The 18,608-nt window shown below is 38.8% G+C and overlaps 1 protein-coding gene across 2 annotated transcripts in view; it reads left to right on the forward strand.

Moving 5' to 3' along the window:
- Positions 1-18,608, forward strand: part of DLGAP2 (DLG associated protein 2) — a 347,646-nt gene that overhangs the window by 71,293 nt on the left and 257,745 nt on the right. For both annotated transcript variants that reach the window (XM_086743976.1, XM_086743979.1), the window contains exon 2: positions 17,676-17,708. The gene's annotated coding sequence lies outside the window, so the exon portion shown is untranslated. The remainder of the gene's footprint in view (positions 1-17,675; positions 17,709-18,608) is intronic.

Here is an 18,608-nt window from a genome sequence, read left to right on the forward strand (position 1 = left end):
ATCTGCCTCTTTCACCAGCCAGGTACAGGTATTAGTCCACCCACGTCATGGCCAAGACTGGGAGAGGCTCAGACTCAATAGCACCAGAAGCCTGGTACTCGGGGAGCACGACTACCACACCGAATTTTCAGGCAGCTGTAATGCGCTGCCTCACCACACGCTCCCACGCCTGCCAGAGCAAAGCGGAGTATTCTAGATGGTTCTTAATAAATGCCTTGAATGCTAATAATATCATTTTACTTTGTGGTGTATCTGTCTATTAGTGTAACCTGCTATCATCGTTGCCTTCTTTTTTTCCAGCAGCTGTGAAATTATTTGATGGTTTTAATTATTTTTCATAATAACCCCCAAATTCCTCTCTTGATTAGCTTGCTAGATGAGATTTCCATTTAGTACATATTCTCTAACTTCGTGTTTGGTTTCCCTGCTAATTATCTCACATTTTTTTTCTGTGTTAAGCTGCATTTGCCATCTGCTCATCCAGTCACAAAAAAAAAAATAATGGAGAACCTTTTGAATCCGATTGCATTCTCCTAATTACTGGCTCTGTCTCCAGTTGTGTTATTACCCACAGATTGGAAGATCTTGGGCCAGATAATTGATAAAAACGAGTGAGATTCCTTTGCTTTTGGCTGAGCCATGGTGACACATACTGAGATCCTGATCTTTCACTTCCTACTCTGTATATTTTAAGTTCCTTGTCTTTAAAAAAAAAAATAAACATCTGAGTCACACTTCCCTCAGTTTTCATATACAGTATTGATGCTGTTTCCCACACTTCGACCCAGCTCCTGCTGGGAATGAGTATTTCATTTAGCTGTTCTCTGAGTGTACTCTCTCCAGGGAATTCACATCAAGTTAGCAGTGCTTCCAAAGAGCTTCAATGTTTCAGGAAACGTGAAGTGAGCATTCATTTGTCGCTATGCATATGTGAACTTCTGCAGATATTTTGCAATGCCAATGCAATGCATTTAAAGACAAACACCTTTATATTCTCCAGTGTATCTTTTCTTCCTTCTGTGGATCTGTTGTTACTTTTTTTTTCAGCTTCGCAGTGTTTCTGTACACCATTTTGGAGTAATTATTTTAAGCCTTGTACTTGATGCTGTGGTACTTGTTACCTTCCTTGATGAAGAATGTTTTCTTTTTTGTGGGTTGGTCTCTTCAGTCCTAGATTCCTGTTGCCAAGCTTTTTCTCACAAAGCCCATTCTTATCCTTTGTTTCTCTCTGTATATTTGTGGATCTTTTCTATAAAGGAAAATCTTTTTCTTTCATGATAGACTCTCTTATTTCCAAATTAGCTGAACTGGGTTTTGGAGGTATTATAGGAAGGAGACCTACCATGTGAACTATACACAACTGCTTGTTTCCACTGTGAAAAAAATGTTTCATACAAGCACAACCCTTGTAAGTTGTTATTTTGAGCAGTGTGACTGAAATGTCGTGGCAACGACGTGAAGTCCTAGGGAATACAGGCTTGTTGCAACATTTGATCCTGTGCATCATCAATAATAATAATAATAATACTCTTTTCAAAGGCCTTTCTAAAAGCAGAGTTTGGGCTTCTAGTTAGCTGGACAAGTAAGCTGCAGAGCTGCTTAAAAAACATCTGGATTTCCTCAGGGCTACCGGTTTTGTATTCCTAATTACTGTTTCAACAGCAAGATGCCATTGATCTTGATTTTTCTGCTTAACAAAAAGAAATATCACTAATATCAGTTGAATGGTAGTTGTAAGCATCACGTTCAATGCCTGCGACATGAGGAAATGCTAGTTTGGGGATTTACCTGAAGCTTTGTTTGAGAAATTATTTCTTCTCCTCTCTCAAATGCAATTTAACTTTTTCACATGGATACTTCTCTTTTCCAGTAATTATTACTGCAACTTATTATTGCATTAGCATAATCAGTATATGTATATTGTAATCTCTCTTAATTGACAGAAAAAAAATGGGAATAGATATTCTTAAATTTCCTTTATTTTTGCTGTATGGGCATTTAATAATGTCCTAATGTGGGCCAATTTCAAAGTAGACACATTTCAGAAAATGTGTAAAAGATTACTTAGTCCTGTGGAAATCAGTGTTAATATTTAGCTGTTTGCTTTTGTAGGTTTTGCATCTCTTGAAATTATGTGAAAACATGTAATTTCACATCCAGAATTTTATTTTATTGTTATGAAAAATCATTTAATTAATTATTTATTTTAACACTGTGGGACCAGATGGAACTAAAATTACAACCCTAAAGAAAATCTTGTGTGCCTTCAGAACATGGAAAGATAAAAAAAATATGTGTACAAGTGTTTTATGGATATTTGCAAAGTATTCAGATTCCTCCAGGTAGCTTAGATGCTAAATGAATTTTTGTTGGATTATTACTGACATCACAAAAGTAGGCTAGACAACCTATACCGTAAAACTTAGAGAATTGTAGAGTCATAGAACAGTTTGGGTTGGAAGGGATCTTTAAAGGTCATCTAGTCCAACCTCCATGCATCTTCAAACAGATCAGGTTGCAACCTGTTTCCAGTGTTTCAGTGTTGTAAAAAATTTCTTCTTTATATCTAGTCTAACTTCATGGAAGCCAAAGCGTTTCTAAGTCTAACGAACAGATTCATCTTATTACTAGTGCATCATACTAGTTCATGAAGACTGTATGGTTATTAAAAGGGCCTGAAATATAAATGATTATATATATTGGGAAACTTGTTTATGTTTAGATGCCGTCTTAGCCAATGTTATTCTTTACTGTTTTTCAAGCACATCTGAGGCGTAATAGTTTCTGAAGTCAAACAGTACTTGTCTAATTACATTATCCAATAACTGAAATATTTTAGATAGGAAAGCTTAGATAAATAATGCTGGAAAATAGCTATGGTAAATCATGTTGTTGTTGTTGTTATTTTTTAAGGATGAAGTATTAAATCTGACAGACAGCTAATCTCACACCTGTTTTCTGTTGATTAGTAAGTAATTCAGTGGTATTTCTGTGATTAAGAGAATTTAGCATTATAAAGTAGTCGTTTATGACATTTTTTACTAACTTGCATATACTTATTTATCATTTTACTGTTGGGAGCTAGATCATAACTTTTTCATTACTTGTCTCTTGCAAATAATTCAATATTATCTCCTTCTTAATAATAATCTCCTTAGTTTTAAATTTTCAGGAATTTACCCCTTAGTTACATGTTGTAAATAATTTTATGGAGAGCAGTAGAATTGTGGAAGTCACCTAAAGTGCATGTTTATAATCTCTACATCCATGCCCAGTCCTGCAGATAACCTCCCTTAGGTGACTGTTTAGGAGTCAGTCAACAGAGTTCAGTATGGTTGCCTAAAAGAAAAGGCTGTATTAACAGCTAACTTCTTGTGACTGAAGCACATTTTTTCCCGTTTAAATATTCAGGCAGAAAACAAGGTGAGGGTGGCAGTTTCTTTGAACACTGGATTATAAAGAGAAACTGTTCAATTAATCTGTGATTTTTCATTTCTTTATGTAAACTTGCTTCCAGTATCTTGTTAGGAAATAGAGAAAAGTTCTTATTATTCTAAGATTGAAAGAGACAGTTACAGGAGAATTTTTATTTAATGGATTTGGAAAAAAAAAAAAAGGTAGTTCTGAAGAACAGAGAGAAACTAATTTTGCTTTAAATTCAGTTGACTAATCTGAGAAATTACAGGCACTTAATGTGGACCGGTGTCTTTTCTGGACTCCTGCTTTTTTACTGTCTTGAAAGCGATGTGTAATTATACAACTTCATCTTATGTTTGATACAACAAAACATTTAATTTCCCAAAGCAATAACATTCAGATGGGGATATTAACAGTATCCTGCCCTTAGGCTAGACCAGTCAATGAAAGTTTGTTCTAATGATGATAATGCCAATGAGTTGTACTTAATTAGCTGAGTATATTATACATTAATTTAACCTTGAGAGTTTTATGAGGGTTTGAATATATTAATAACAATGTCTAAAATTCTTGCAAGCCTTGTGCTGAGATTGTAATTTCAATGATGCTTAAGAATCAGACAAAAGCATCCCATCTGAGTTTTGGGTGTTTGCACTTCAGGTTCCCTGAAGTTTCTAAGGAACCCATAGAGATCTGTGGGACTTAACAGTTACAAGTGCGTGTTAACAATTTTTATTTCGACCTTAAGTCTCCTCCCAATGATTGTGCTCTGTACATAGACTCCTAATACTGCAGATCTGGCCTTCCTTGCAGCAAACTATTAAAGAAATCACCAGACTGTTACAAAAGTATAAAGGAAGTGAAGGTCAAACCAGTGACAGGGAATGCTAGCTTGCTGCAGTAATCTGAAAGGTGAGGTTGGCTGGAAGAGGTATACATTGCTGTGTGCGTGATGTGCTGAAGAAAGAAAGAAAGGGGACTCATACCATTGAAAATAAATAGTAAATTTAAATCTGCTGTTTCAACTTTGCTTTTAGCTATTTAAGGTTGAATTTATGAGTGTTTGTACAAAAAGATCAGACCATTTTTTTAGTCATTGAATTCCCTATCTCAATTTTAGCATAATGAAATAGTTTTGGACTCTCAACTCCTATCTCTATTGCAATTTTACATTTTTGTCAAAGGATGTATCTGCAGTTCTGATTAATGTTCATTTAGTTGCAACTGGAATGTTGGACTGTTTTTTTGTTTATGAATGTTGATAAGGAATGTTTGCTATGGAAAACTTAATGCATAAAAAATTTCCCGATATCCCCAATTTTGCACCTTGTTCCAGCATAGGGGCTTTGTGGAGGTGTGGATGCTCACTTCACCAGAACAAGTTAGGAGCTTGGAGTTGAAGTTAGTAGTTGTTTTACAGAAAATGGAAAACTGTTTATTATTTTTTTTTCCTGTTTAACTCACTGGAAAGTTTCTATCACCCCAAATAAATCTTTATTGTCTATTGTAAAAGCTAAAATTAAGTACTCCTGTTATTTTGAGCTTAGATCCGAGTCCTGCAATGAGCTTTTTGTGCCTTTGTAATAGTTATGACAGAGGTCAGGTTTATATATCCAGTGAGATAGAAATGTTTGAACTCATCAACAGAGCAGACTCTTCTTTTTCTGTGAGTGTTCAGGATGGAAAGGGAAGCATATTTTTTGGCAGTTCACTTTTAAATTTTTCCAGATTTATTAACACTTATTTGTTTGGTGGCAAAGGCTATATAGCATAAACAGATTTTTTGTTTCATTTTTTTTTTTAAATCAAGTTTAATGTTTCTTACTAAATTTGTGTTTCTTGTGTATTTGCTCACTCCCACCTGAAGACTGTTTCTGATGGAGAGCAGAGACTGTATGAAAGCTCTTCTCCTGAGATATGCAGATAATCTTTAGAAACGTCATTCGATCCCAAAAGTCATTACAGACTGGTCAAGACAGAAATCCTTACAGAGGATATAGCCCATTGCTCTTGTAAACAAGCCTTGCTCCCCCAGCCTGTATTTAAGAAGGAATCCATACTGGGTTCCTTTTCAGGACAGTAGAACAGGCTTACACAACAGATGAGTCCTTGAGCTACAGTCTCTACCTGTTGGGAGACGTTGCCTGGCATGTCAGAGTAACCGCCTTGAGTAGTCACTTAGCATCTGAGGTGACTACGTATTTGGGACTGGACCTGTTCAAAGCTTTTGTGTTTGAGTGCCCTTTTATTAGGATCTCAGAAGTGCATCTGCATCAGTGAAGGCTGGCTGCACACTAGTCTGCATCAGTGCAGCTAGCAGGTTAAAGGGAGTGATTGTTCCCCTCTTTTTTGCACTTCAGATGCTGCAGTTGGAGTAGTGCCCAGTTCTAGCCCCTGCCCCACCCCGGTATAAAAAAGACATTGACAAATTGGAGCATGTCCAGAGGAGGGCCACCAAGGTGGGTAGGGTACTGGAGCATATGATGCACAAGGAGACACTGAAGAGACTTGGATTTGTTCAGCCTGAAGAAGAGGAAGCTAAGAGGAGAGCAGAGTTAATTGCTGTCCTCAGCTGCTTAATGGGTCATTACAGCCAGATGGAGCCAGACTTTTAATGGACATGCACAGTTAAAGCACAGGAAGGGACAAATATTGCAGCAAGGGAAATGTCAATTAGACACAAGGAAAAAACTCTTCATGATTAGGGTAGTCACATACTGGAACAGTTGCCCAGAGTGGCTGTTGATTCTCCTTCCTGGTGGATTTTCAAAACTTGAGTGGGGAAGGCCTTGAGAAACTTAATGTCACTTTGAAGTTCCAGTGCTCTGAATTGAGGGATAAACTCTAATGACCTCAGGACATCTCTTCCAACCTGTACTATTCTAAGTTGATAAACATTACTGACTTTACATGAAGGACGTTATTCAACAGTCTTGCCCAGATGTGGATACATTCTGGACATCATCTCTTACCTCTTCCAATGGTTACATCACTTTTTTGTACACCCTTTGTATTTCAATTTGCCTCCTTAAATCTCTTTGTCAAGTCAACTCCCCACTCCATTTAAATGCTTTTGAAATCTGATTCCTATATGAGAGAAAAGAAGGAGAAAGGAGAGAAAAAAATCAATTTAACCTTCAGAGTACTACAGTATGAGAGTATGTGATCTACTCTATAACTGTGCTGTTCCGTTCTATATTTTTTGCCCTCTGTCTATTTGGTTCTTTGTTATATCATGCTCAACTTGGATTTATACCATTTTTACTTATTCTTATGAGGTTCTGGGGTTATTGGTGAAATCTCTTAAAATGAGCAAAGCGAAAGGAGAGGAAAAAAAAGACAGAAAGTAGAGGAATGGTGATAGATAGCCTGGCTAGTTTTGCATTAGTATGCTGTTGAGATTTGACCCTGAGTCTACTGCGCTCCAATGTCACTTGCATTGGCTCCAGAGGGTTTTTGGAGCGAGCCTCTGGTGCAGGCTGTCTTCAGTTTTGTATTTTGCAGCACTCTCATGGGTCCTCACTCTCACCATTTTTTATCACCAGCCTTTCTCTCCTCGATGTTTTTCATAAAGATGCAACAACGTGATTGGGGGGCGGAAAATTTCTTTCCCTTGGTTGTGAGGAATATGACTCATTTTAACGTTTGAATGTCAAATACTAGAAAACTAGTGTAAAAATGAGGAGAAAAACATGCAGATTTGCTCTTTATAAACACATCTTATGGTCTTTTTTGGACTCGTTCAGGATATTTGGACTCTCTGCTTTGATGATGCACATTTGAAATGTGTACCAGAAGTGTGCTAAAGCACATCCATTTTATTACTGTGTTCAAATCACCAAGAGAAACATTAGCTTTTTTTTTTCCTTGAGTGATTTATATTTTGCTTTTTATTGCTTCAGTTATTTTTGTTTTCCTAAGAAAATATTTGATTGTCTGGTCTCATAATTCTTTTCTGAAATCTCTTTTGGCTTGGTTAATGCACGTGTAATGTGTAAACTCCATATGGAGAAGGATCTGATATGCAAGTACAGTGAATAAGTTCTGGCATTGCTTTGAGCATGAACCTTATATTTTTATCTGGGGAAAATAATGGGCTCATAGTGGTTACTTTATGCATTTGGTTGGATGTCGGTTCATTTGCTCAAAAGGATACAAAGTTTGCTGCCAGGTTGGTTGATTTTCTTCTGCTTTAGGCTCATTCTATTTTAATACTGGTTATTCTGTATTCTATTTTTATTTAAAGTTCTTTCAGTATCTGCCCTTCTCGGGGCTACTCATTCCCCTTGCTCTGGCTTTCCCAGTATAGCCCAGCTGCTAGTCTCTCACAGGCAGCTGGTTTTTCTATTGTATTTTTCCTATTCTCTGAAACTCTCATAGATATTTGTTTCTCCTAACCCCAAGGCCTGATGCAGGGCAGTAATAGGCCCTTTGTTAGGAATGCTCCAGTGTCGTAGTTCAGCCCCACTCAGGACCAGACTACGCAGTCTCTCTCTCACTGCCCTCACCCTCCGAGAGAATAGGGAGAGATAATATAAGAAAAAACCTCGAGGTCTGAGATAAGGACAGGGAGAAATCCTTAAAGTTACTGTTAGGGGCAAAACAGACTTGGGGAAATCTATTTATTTATTATCAAAACCAAAGCAGGATAATGAGAAAGAAAATGAGATAACTTCCCCCCACCCCTCCCTCTTCCCGGGCTTAATGTTATCTCTACCACCTTCCCCCACCCCCCGAGAAGCACAGGGGGGAAGAGGGAATGGGGGTTATGGTCAGTTCATCACTTGTCACTTTACACTGCTGCTTCCTTGTCAGGGGAAGAACTCCTCACATTCCTCCCCTGCTGCAGCGTGGGGTCCTCCATGGGCTGCAGGTGGATCTCTGCTCCTCTGTGGACCTGCATGGGCTGCAGGGGGACAACCTGCTCCACCATGGTCATCACCACAGGCTGCAGGGAAATCTCTGCCAGGAGCAGCATTACTCCTCCCCCTCTTTCTTCACTGACCTTGGCGTCTGCAGCCGTTCCTCTCACAAAAAAAATTCTTCACAATCAGATCAGGCAGACGCCTCTCAGGTTCTCTTCACATCTCATCTCCTCTCCGCTTCTTGCAGCCAGGCCGAGCTGAGTTGGGTCCAGAAGGCGGCCTGGCGGGAGGCCAGAGTGTGAGGGCCACAAGGCCCACAAGGCTCACTCTTGCCCCCACTCAGCGTCTTCACATCTTCACATCTTCTGTTCTTCTTTTTTTTTTTTTTTTTTTTTTCCTCCTTCTTAAATACGTTATCGCAGAGTCGTTATCAGGGAACATGCTGCTACCAATTGGCTTGGCCCTGGCCAGCAGCTGGTCCACCCTAGGCCTGGCTGAGTCCCCTGGACAAAGGGGAAACTTCTAGTGGCTTCTTACAGAAGCTGCCACCGTAGCCCCAACTCACTAAATGAAACCAGAACATCCAGTTAAAAAGGAAAGATTCAAGAAAGCTGAAATTGCAAACGCAAGGGAATATCAAGAGTGGTTGTACCATAAGTGACAAGCAGTGAGGGGCAGGCAGGGGAGTAGGCTCTTAGGCTCAGCAAGAAGTGCTTTTAGAAATAGTTCCAGTGGGATGAAATACATTTCTTGACTATATCCACAACAGTTTTAAACAATTCTTGTTACTACATTTTTCAGTATATTCTGCATGATGAGCTGACTGCTGGCAGTTATTTTTATGTGTAAGTACTGTTGTTCAGAAGAATAAAAAAGTTTTCAAGATAGACAGATATGTATATATAGACACACACATGTAAGTGTGTGTGCATGTATATATGTTGTTCTGGTTTTGCTAGTGAGGGGGGGCCTAAGGTGGTAGCTTCTGTAGGAAACTGCTAGAAGTCGCTCCCCTTTGTTCAGTGGACTCGGCTGGGCCTAGGGCGGACCCGCTGCTGGCCAGGGCCAAGCCAATTGGTAGCAGAATGTCCCATGATAACGCCTCTGCAATAACGTATTTAAGTAGGGGAAAACAGGAAAAAAAAGAGGAGGAGGAGAAGATGTGAAGCAGCTGAGCGGGGGGCAGAGAGGGGGAGGCGCGAGCTTCATGGGCCTTGCAGGCCTCACCCTCTGGCCTCCTGCCGGGCAGCCGACTGGGCCCAACTCGGCCCGGCCCGGCCGCAAGAAGTGGAGAGGAGATGAGAAGTGAATAAGATGTAAAAAGGATCCTGAGAGACGTCTGGCAGCCTGTTGTGAGGAACGGCTGCAGACGCCAAGGTCAGTGAAGAAGGAGGGGGAGGAGTAATATGGCTCCTGGCCAAGATTCCTCTGCAACTCGTGGTGAAGACCATGGTGGAGCGGGTTGTCCCCCTGCAGCCCATGCAGGTCCGCGGAGGGGCAGAGATCCACCTGCAGCCTGTGGAGGACCCCACGCCAGAGCAGGTGGATGCCTGAAGGAGGCTGTGGCCCATGGAGGGCCCGCTGGGACAGCTGTTCTAGAGGGACTGCACCCGTGGAAGAGATGACCCACGCCAGAGCAGTTTCACGAAGGACTGTGACCCGTGGGAGGGACCCCACGCTGGAGCAGAGGAGGAATGCGAGGAGTTCTTCCTCTGATGATGATACAGCGGCGTAAAACAACGCGTGATGAACTGACCGCGACCCCCATTCCCTTTCCCCCCCGTGCCGCTCGGGAGGGGAAGGTAGTAGAGATAATGTTAAGCTTGGGAAGAGGGAGGAGTGGGGGGAGGTTATCTTGTTCCCTGTCTCATTCTCCTGCTAGTTTTAGAAATAAATGAATAGTTTTCCCCAAGTCGAGTCCGTTTTGCCCGTGACGGTAACTTTAAGGATTTCTCCCTGTCCTTATCTCAAACCTTGAGCTGTTTTTTCTTATATCATCTCCCCCTATTCTCTCGGAGGGTGGGGGGAGCGAGAGACAGACTGCGTAGTCTGGTCCTGATCAGGGCTGAACTACGACATATGTATAATTACATGCTTTTCTTTTGATTGCATAACTTTAAAATATTTTTGTTTATTTATTTTATGACTGTTTATGGAAATAGACCCAAATAATATCTGAGTCTGAATATAGTTGATTTCTCTTCCTATTGCACTATTTGTCAGCACTCAACGTATTGAAGAAATATAGGTGTTTTGGTGTAGTGTCATTTTGATTATTTTTGTCATTTCATAGTTTCCAACAAAAACTTACAAGAAGCATCTGGAATGCTTTGTGGATGTCACTTGATTTGCATGGATTACCAGAATAATAGGGTTCTTACTGCAAAGGCAAACCAACGAAGTACCCTTGACTTATTTAATTCTTATGATGGTGACTGCTCAAGGTACCTCAGTCAAATTCCTGTCTCTAAGGGTGAGATGAGACCTCATTTGAGTCAAGAAAATAATGCTGCCCAAAATTAGGCCAATAGCATTCTTAGAAATATAAAAAGGATATAAGAGTGCAAATATTCTGCTCTATCTGGCAGCCAAAGGGTTCAGGATGTGCAGCGTATTCAGTGTGGGACACTTAAAACTTTAAGATACAGCTCCAGGGGAGAAAGGCAAAGATGAAATGAGTACTAGCAGCCACGACTGTGAGGAAAAATTGAAGGCTTGAAATAGGAAAAAACAAGATGCGCAGGAAACAATAAGTATCTGAATTAAATATTATTATTTTTTCCTAAGTGCATTAAAAATTTTATTCACAGTTGAAAGCAATGCCTGTTTGGATTATACAGGAGAAATCTTTCCAGCTGCAAAGGCAATTTAGCAACAGAGATAATTTACCTGAAGAGGATTGTTTTCCCTGCCATCAGAGGTTTTACAGAACATTTTAGGAAAATGTCTGTAGGTAAAGCTCAAATGTGCTTTGCAGAAAAAAATAATGGTTGGTTTTTGTAGATGTCTCTCACTGCCTTACCTACGTGGTGTCACAGTCCACCAAGGCAATCACATGGGTGACTGGACACGGAGCAGGAGATCTCCACAGGATTTGCTCTAGCGTCAGTGTGGAACAAAAAGGATGATTGTGAATGGGAGAATCTTGGCTGACATGATAAAATCTTGCTATTTATGCTATAAGTCTGTCACATCAGTGTTTCAGCTGATGATGTTGTGCAAGAGTGAGATATCAACAGGAGGAAAAAGCTACAGATAAAGACAAAAGGTCTAGGAGAAAAAATAGACCTGAACAGAGAGAATGGTAAATGTAGTTCATAAAACAGTCAGCTTTTATTGGCATTATTGTAGCCATGTTTAAATACAAATACTAGATTAAAATCCTGAAAATTATTAGAAATCTCACAGTTTAGCCTTAAATTATACCTTGCTTTTCAGCTACACTAAATCTCAATATAATGCATGGCTACTCTATGTCTTTTTAAGTGTCACACAGTTCCATTTCACCGACCACAGTAAAGTCATGTAGAGAGACACTGATGAAATAGTGTCAGAAACAGGTGCATGTCTTGCCATTAGAACCAAAACCTAAAGCACTATTCGTTAAATTGCCTTATTGGAAGTTGATCTATTTATTCATTGCTTTTAAAATTATTATTATTATTTGGCATAAATGAAAAGGAAAAAAGAGCAAACCGAGAATTGTTTTCTGTGAGACCAACCATATTTCTCTGTGAAACAAAATTAATTTCCAGTTTTCCTCTGATGCATTGAATTCTGGATTCAAATAGGCAGTGATATAACAGAAAAATCTTTTTTTTTTGGCCACACAGTAAATAGATCTAGACAGTAGTGGCAAAAAAACCCACCATAAATATAAGCAATAGAGAACATACATGTTTATAATTAAAATTTAAAGTAAGAGAAGAGTAGCAGGAGGGAGGAGCTGCAAAGGGACTCTGGCAGTATCAGATGGAATGAGAGACAGAGAGGTCTGTTGCACAAATGAAGTGGGGATACAAAACTGGGTATGTGGTACTGTTCAAGGGGGAATCAGAAGGGCTGACCGCATCAATTTTCTGAGTGCTGTACAGCGGTAACAAGTTATCCCCAGCACTGCTTCTCACCTTTGCATATTATTTCTTGTAATACTCTCACTTCCAAATATCTTGGTCAAAACTCATCCAGGTTGAACTCCATAATCTGGGTAAATCCCTGCTGATAGTATAGTGTACTTTGAAGTGTAGTTAACTATTAAATACCATGCAATGTTTTCTTTAAGCTGATTTAAAATACTGCTAATATTGTATTGTCTTAGTCTTATTCCATTATATAGTTTGCATGGGTATTTTGAATTGCAATTTATTCATAATGGCTGTTTTGAATCTTTCCTCTGGCCCATATATTGCTTTCTTTATTGTAGTTCTTTACAGTAGGTTTTATTGTATTTGCACCAGCCATCCAATAAAAGTATGTACAAAGCAAGGAAAGGTGAACATACTTAGCAGAATAATTTGTCTTCACTCTAGTTTAAAATGGAATGTTGAACTCAGCTTTTTGGAGAAAGAATGTTGGCATTTACATGTCTGGTTTTATTATTTTTAGTTTTACTTATCATTTAGGTTAGACAAGAAAAACTATCAAAATAAAAAAAATTTCATATTAGTTGAGGGAAAAAAAGAGCTTGTGTCTTCATGATAAATTTGTTTCTTCAAAATATCTTTCTTATGACCTATTTCTCGCAAGTTCTTGTATCTGGGAAGATTATTTCTGTTGGCTAGACAATTTCAAAATGATAGAGTGAGATTAATAATATAAATACAGGTTTTCCTTGTTCTATTGATTTATTGGGTCCCAAATCTCTGAACACTAGCCCATCTTAGTAATTTTACTTTTCAGAGCAATGACAAAGAACTTACTTAGATCCAAGAGTGTCTGCAAGAGCAAGGATCTTTGTTAAGTACAGCTGATTAGCAACATAATTAAAAAGAAAGAATATCTCCTGTGAAATGATGATTATAATACTTCAGCTGAATCAGATACATAGAGGCATAATGCATTACTAAGAAATATAAGAAAGAGAGGCTTAAGAAATATCCTTCTCTGAGATGTGTTAGTGGATCATGTCCCTGCTCCTATTCCGTCACAGTGCACAATGGCTTAAGCACTTTCACTTCAGACGTTATTTCCCAGCTTGGGCGTACAACAGTTGCTTGTCTGGGGCTGAGACTTCATGATTCCCTTCCCGTAAGAGCAGTCTTGGTCTGCCCACATTTGGCCCCGTGTTCCCTCTTCCCTTGTGCCACAGTGCCGTACGTTAGCACTGTTATAACACGCATGAGATCAGGGGACTGATCTTACTAAGACTTGTTTTTGTTCATTTATTTTTTTCTGAAGGAACGTGGATACCAAGTTGCATATGGATCAACAGACAGGGTTCCCATGTCAAATTGGCAAACTGAGTACTGGGCTATGCCAGGATGAGCATGGTCAGCAGATTGAGGAGGTTATTGTTTTCCTCTGCTGCTGGTGAGTCTGCACCTGGAATATACTGTGTGCAGTGGTTGGGGCTCCCTGTTTCCAGAAGCATAATGAGAAATTGGAAGGAATCTAGCAGAGGGTCCTCTCTCAGAGTAGTTGAAGAAGCTGGGTTTATTTAGTCTGTTGAGGTGGATAGGAGGAGGTAGATTCAGACTAGACATCAGGAAAAATAATTTTACAATGAGGGTGATGGAACCGGTTGCCCAGAGAGGTGGTGGATGCCCCATCCCTGTAAACATTCAAGGCCAGGTTGGATGAAGCTCTGAGAAACCTGATGTGGTTGGAGATGTCCCTGTTCCTTGCAGGGGGGTTGGACTAGATGACCTTTAAATGTCCCTTCCAACCCAAACTATTCTGTGATTCTATGATTCTAACATCCATAGTGGAAGGAGAGTTACAGATGGGATGGAGCATCTGTGAAGATGTAGCCTAAGTATAAGATTTCTTACAATACTAAAAAAGAAGTCAATACTTACAAAAAGCAATTTATTGATTTATCTTATGCGAACATAGGTTTCTAAGGTGGGTTAGGTGGCTGTTTCTTTCCACTAATTGGTGAATCTTTTCAGACTAGTTTAGATTTTGAACATTAATGCTGAAACACTCAGCCTTAGGTGAGGTGCGTTTCAGCCTAAACGATGTCCTTTCACCTGATGGAGTGGTAATTTTTTACACTGTTGTCATGACCTTCCTTGCTGTCATTTGACCCCAGAACTGAAATTTAAATTAGAAAATTTCCAAATTAGTGCAGGTGTTTAGTACTGAGCTATCTTCCAGAAAGATCTTTTCTACCAAGATATAGCAAGTTCCTTACAGAGAAAAGAAGTTAAAATAAGTTGCAATAAATAGTTTCTTTAAAGGATTTTAAGATGTCTGTATAATGTAAACCTACAGATATTTCAGTGTGATGTGTATGTTTTATATTATTTTAGTCTTGGAAACTTAGGACAGGCAATCTCTCAACAGTTACCACAGAATGTGCAGATCTAAATAAACTTGATTATTTCTCTCTCTCACACACACAGAGGCTCTGTAGAAGACAGTGCTCCATACAACCTCCCTGTGATGCTGTGTGTCTAGTAGAAGTAGTTATGTTTTTATTTGTCACTCGATCTATAAGTGTCAAGCACAACAAAAAGGGTATGTAGTCCTCCCCCACAGCAAGCTACCACTGGGGAAGTTCGTAAACAGGGCTTTACTGGTGAGTTACTCACATCCACGAAGTCTGTTTCTTACCAGTGTAGAAATACAGGCGCTGCCGTCAGTTTGAAATGATTCCTACCTTCTGAAATGCATACGTTGATGAATTAAAACAAAATTCCCCATGAACTCTCCCTACGTTTGCCAAGGTAAGGGAAGAAACACCTGGCTTGCCCGTAAGCATGAGACCTTAAACAAACATATGAAAGAAGTAAAAAAAAAATCCCCTAGCTAGCTTTTGGACAACTTTCTGGCATCAGTCATAGCTGCAAGCCTTATTTTGCCATTAGACTATCTACACTGCTGCAGATTTGCAATATTGGCACTAACTTATGTTAGTGAGGAAAAAATGGAAGCTAATATTTGTACTGTTGAGCGGGGACCTTTGGAAGATGGTGTTTAGAGCTGAAAAAAAAAAAATCAGGCAGACTCTTTGGATTGTAACAAACCAGTGAAACAGTTGTTAGCAGGACACAGAAGATCGGCAGAAAGTCAGAAGTTCAGAAAGCAAGTCTCAGCTTGTTCTTCCTTATCAATCAGGATAATAAACTGCACACAGACAGGCAGCCCCTCTCAGTAAAACTTAAGAAAGTCTTTGAATTAAAAGTGAAAAAAAGGTCTTCTGAGCTGCTTCCTCTGCATCGTGTCAGATCATGGCATTTTTCATCCAGCAGTGAAAGAAACAGGCCTGTGTTATCTGAGAGTAGGCTTTGCGTGCTTTTCACTGAGGATTTTTCTCAAGTTTGCTGTTGGGGTGTTGCTTTCGGTTTGTCAGATCTGCTGGGGATACCAATGAGTCTATCAATAGACGGTTCAACTACATGTTTCATGGTTTCTTTTCCCAAGTAACAAGTGATAGGATGAGAAGAAATGGCCTCAAGTAGAACCCTGGAACAGGTTGCCCAGATAGGTGGTGGATGCCCCATCCCTGGAAACATTTGAGGCCAGATTGGATGAAGCTCTGAGCAACATGATCTGGTTGGAGATGTCTCTTGCTAGGGAGTTGGACTAGATGACCTTTAAATGTCCCTTCCAACGCTAACCATTCTATGACTCTAAATTGCACCAGGGGGGATTTAGATTGGATATTAGAAAACACTTCTTTACTGAAAGAGTGATTGGGCACTGGAACAGGCTGCCCAGGGAAGTGGTGGAGTCACCATCCCTGGAGGTGTTAAAAGAACATGTAGATGTGGCACTTCAGGACATGGTTTAGTGGATATGGTGGTGCTAGGTTGTCACTTGGACTTGATGATCTTGGAGGTCTTTTCCAATGTTAAAGATTCTGTGACTCTGTGGTGCTAAACTACATCAAAATTAAGCCAGCAGCTTTATGGTGTTTTAAAAGTTGTGATCCACCTATCAGCAGCAGAGTTGCCTGGATAAACATAATTTTTCTTATTCCTTTCCCTCATGCACACTACAACCTCTGACAGTAGTAAAAAAACTTCAATGATTAACATTTTGAAAATATATGAAAGATGTAGGGTCGAGTACTATTACAACAGGGGATTACTGTGAGACAGCCTCTTATCTGTATGGAGAAAGTACTTCTAAATAATTGGCAATGTCACAGTGGCACTATAAAGATCAATCTACTCAGTGTTTGTGTTTCATATTCTATGTTTCTGGCTTTTTTTGCCTTCAAGTCAAGATCACAGCTCAAGTCCCATCTTCTATTTGTCAGTCAAGGCCAGAGATAATTTCAGCAAGCTTTTGAATTGGATTTGTATATAACCAGGCATGTTCAACTGCTTTTTGTACTGAATTTATATAAAAATGTATACCTGTGCACCTCTGTGTCTGTGTGTGCGTGCCTGCATATATATATACTTGCTTCGACGTATTTGTTGCTGTTAGAGATGTAATTTTTCAACTGGGTATTAAAATGGAGATTTCAGAGATTTGTGATTTAAAACATACTGTGCTGTCCCGTTCTAGTAGGACTTTTTCCAGTATGTCAGAGTTATCTACTGACTTGATTACATTCCCTATGATTTCAATTGATTTTGGTATTTTGATTCTAAACAATAGCTTTGTTCTACAGCTTAATACTAACAGCCAACTTCCAGATAGTGGTATGTGAATAAAATAGTAATTTTACATTTAGAGACTCTGTTTGTTATGATGGAGTTTTATTTCCTTCATTTCTATACCTGCATATTTTGCAGAGTGTAACTGCACATTTACATTGACTGTTCAACTTACTTCTCTTGCCTGGGAGGACTTAGAAGTATTTTATGAGAAAGGAATATAACAACTCTGTCACTATTACTGTTTGCTACCTCCAATAATAAAATATTAGGAGGCTTATACTTTTTATTTGAGTGGCTGTTGTCACTGCAGTATTGTATGTCTACAAATACAAAAAGTCATATGGAAGCAAAAAATCTGCTACGTGAATGCATTAATCTGGAGTCTATGAAGGTGATAGTTACATAAACATAACTAGAGATTTATATAGTTCTATTTTAAAGTTCTTCCTGCAAAAACTCTTTTCGAAGGTTATTTTACAACTGTTAAAAATGAGTGCTGAAAATAGAATTGCATTTTTCATGCTACCTTTGAGTTCTGTAAGTTTCGTTATATTTGGATGTAATTATGACAGATGTTAAAATCAAGAAATTATAATTGATTTCTTTTTCTTTGCAGAGTCACAGTGTACACTCTGTGGGGAGCCTGAAGGTGAGCATGTTTTCCTACTAATATTTTTCAAAGCAGCTAGAGGTGAACACTTGACTAAAATGATACGCATGTACAATAGATTGGAAATGGTATCAGAATGCTGAAAAGCAATGAAAGACATTCTTCCCTATGTTAGATACCAAAAATGAATTGAGTTAAGCTGAGTAAAGCACAGTACGTGCTCCAGGCAGGAAATATCTTAAAGGACAAATATTCCATTAGACCAAAAATTGAAATATTTACTTCTTTTGTGTGTTTGTAAACTAATTTGAGGTAAGAGAGAGTGTGAAGAGACATTTAAGGACATTACTTTGAGGATGGAAAACAAAGAGATTGGACATAAAAGGGAAATGAGAAAATGTTTCTATATTTGATATTACATTTACAGAGAACTGTGAGAGTCTAACACTTTTTAGCAGGTGAAGTGAATAAATATTGCTTGTGAAATAAAGATAATTAAGCAATAACTGTTATGCAGTGCAAATACATGCCCACTTGAAGGTGTTTGGTGGTTTGTTTTGTTTGGTTTTTTTCCAGGTGACTAATTAAATGCCAAGGTGAGACCCATAATTTGCCTAAATGAATGTTGAAGTAATGAGATTATGATTTTTAAAGTAGGCCATTATTGAGGAAAATCTCTCTAATTTATTTATTTATTAACATTGGTGCTGTAATAAGGAAAATATCAAAAAGCTTACTTTAGTTTCAAACCAACTATCTGGAGTCTTTCTAAGAAACATAATCCAAAATAGCAAATGTAAGTTTTGGAGCAAAGTATATTAACTAAAAAAAAAAAATAAAATTATAGAGTCTAGGCTGTTCCCAAAGATGTTCAGCTTTGTATCTTGAATAGTTTCTGGAAAACAATTTAAACCTTTTAAGAGGGAGAAGTTATTAAGA

Source organism: Chlamydotis macqueenii, chromosome 3 (assembly GCF_036417535.1).
Source record: "Chlamydotis macqueenii isolate bChlMac1 chromosome 3, bChlMac1.mat, whole genome shotgun sequence".
NCBI classification, from domain to species: domain Eukaryota; kingdom Metazoa; phylum Chordata; class Aves; order Otidiformes; family Otididae; genus Chlamydotis; species Chlamydotis macqueenii.